This window comes from Octopus bimaculoides, chromosome 8, assembly GCF_046866305.1.
Source record: "Octopus bimaculoides isolate indiv1 chromosome 8, ASM4686630v1, whole genome shotgun sequence".
Taxonomy (NCBI): Eukaryota; Metazoa; Mollusca; class Cephalopoda; order Octopoda; family Octopodidae; genus Octopus; species Octopus bimaculoides.
In genome coordinates this window covers 8,644,178-8,646,311 of record NC_142935.1, presented here as the reverse complement: position 1 = coordinate 8,646,311, position 2,134 = coordinate 8,644,178, and the positions used below count along the sequence as shown (strand labels likewise).

Sequence of the window (2,134 nt, the reverse complement as noted above, 5' to 3'; positions counted from 1 at the left end):
ATTTAAATGAATAATATATAGTCTATTGACTAATTTTTTCTTTTCGCTAGACCACTGGTAGCAAATGGAATTTCTAAAATTTTTTTTGCTATCCTCAGATTTATTAATATATATATATATATATATATATATATATATATATATATATATATATATATATATATATATATATATATATATATATATATATATATACATATATACATGCATATGTATATGCGTGTTTGTATGTATACATATATATAACGTCATTCTATGGTATTGTGATACGCACACATGCCTGTGTGAATGTATAATGTATGTATGAATGCATGTATTATGTATGTATGCATGCATGCATGTATGTATGTATGTATGTATGTATGTATTGAAATTAATGTAACAAGTTCTAAACAAGCCTGGTCATTGCTACGCCAGACTGTATATATTTCCTATAACAAAGTGCTTTTGGCAATGTTTGGGCTTATCAAACGATACTGTTATAAAATATACGTTTTTGGTAAACAATGTGAAATCAGATGCAAACAGTTTGAGGAGACAGCTTGCTTGATACTGTTAACGCTGTTTGTTAGTTTTGAAATATTATGCCAGGCTAGAACTGTGGTTGTTTGCTTCGAGAGCTAGGGTTTATGATTTGTGTGGCTGCTAGGGTTAGAATGGTGTGCATTCGAGATAATAGTGAAACAGAGAAGTATTCTCTTTGGCAGGCCAAGTCTGGAACCTTGTTTAGATTCTGGGATAACATTCAAACCCTTGAGAAACTAAAAGAAGTAGAGATAAATTAAAGAATTTATAAAAAGGCAAAAAAGAAACAGTTTTTCTCTCTTCTTCTTTTTTCTTCGATGCTGTTTCGCATTCTCTTTCTCTTTTCAATTTGCGGAATCTTATATGAAACAGAATTCCATATCCGTGTTTTGCAAAAACTATTTCAGGAATTAAAGTGGACGTGAATTGCTGGTGGCGGCAGACTAATTGGAATATAATTATCAAAGTCACGACTTTATCTCTCTCTTTTCCTCTCTGTCTGTCTCTTTCGCTCTCTTTCTCTTTGTCTCCGTCTATCTGTCTGTCTGTCTGTTTCTCCCTCTTTCTCTTTCTTGTTCTCTCCCTCTGTGTGTGTGAGTGGCTGTATGGAAAGAAGCTTGCTTCCGAAACCACATGGTTCCGGGTTCAGTGTCACTGCGTGACACCTTGGACAAGTGTCTTCTGCTATAACCTCAGGCCGACTAAAGACTTGTGAGTAGATTTGATGGACGGAAACTGCAAGTAGCTCGTCGTATGTGTGTGTGTGTGTGTGTGTGTGTGTGTGTGTGTGTGTGTGCGTGGGTGTGTGCGCACGTGCGTGTGTGTGCGTGCGTGTGTATGTTATGTGTGTGTATGTGGTTCTCCCACACAACTACTTGAGAACCGGTGTTGGTGTCTTTATGTTCCCTCAGCTTAGCGGTTCCGTAAAAGGGTCGGATAGTATAAATGTCAGTATTTAAAAGAATGTACTGGCGTCGATTCCTTCGATTAAAATCCTTCAAAGCGGTGCCCCAGCCTGGCCGCAGTCTAATGGCTGAAATAGATAAAAGATAAGAAATATGAATATATAATCATATATATATATATATATAGAGAGAGAGAGAGAGAGAGAGGGAGAGAGAGGGAGAGAGAGAGAGATGAATAGATAGAAAGTTAGATAGATAGATAGATAGATAGATAGATAGATAGATAGATAGATAGATAGACGGACGGCGGCGAGCTGGCAGAAACGTTAGCACGCCGGGCGAAATGCTTAGCAGTATTTCGTCTGCCGTTACGTTCTGCGTTCAAATTCCGCCGAGGTCGACTTTGCCTTTCATCCTTTGGGGGTCGATAAATTAAGTACCTACGCACAGGGGTCGATGTAATCGACTTAATCCCTTTGTCTGTCCTTGTTTGTCCCCTCTATGTTTAGCCCCTTAGATAGACAGATATATATGGCTGGTATTAATAATCAGCAAAGGCTGCAGAGTACTTCAATCGGCTGAGGTTTCGTGCGTTGATAACTTCTGCTGATTTTTAATAAAAAAATGTATGCGAGTATACTCATGTTTTGAGATTAATTTTTCCAGTTTGTTCTAAAAAACCTATATATTTATGAACGAGTATC

The 2,134-nt window shown here is 37.2% G+C and overlaps 1 protein-coding gene across 3 annotated transcripts in view; it reads right to left on the bottom strand.

Moving 5' to 3' along the window:
• Positions 1-777: 777 nt before the first annotated feature.
• Positions 778-2,134, bottom strand: part of LOC149134309 (uncharacterized) — a 132,505-nt gene continuing 131,148 nt past the window's right edge. For all 3 annotated transcript variants that reach the window (XR_016242806.1, XR_016242807.1, XM_089356061.1), the window contains one exon: positions 778-1,558. The gene's annotated coding sequence lies outside the window, so the exon portion shown is untranslated. The remainder of the gene's footprint in view (positions 1,559-2,134) is intronic.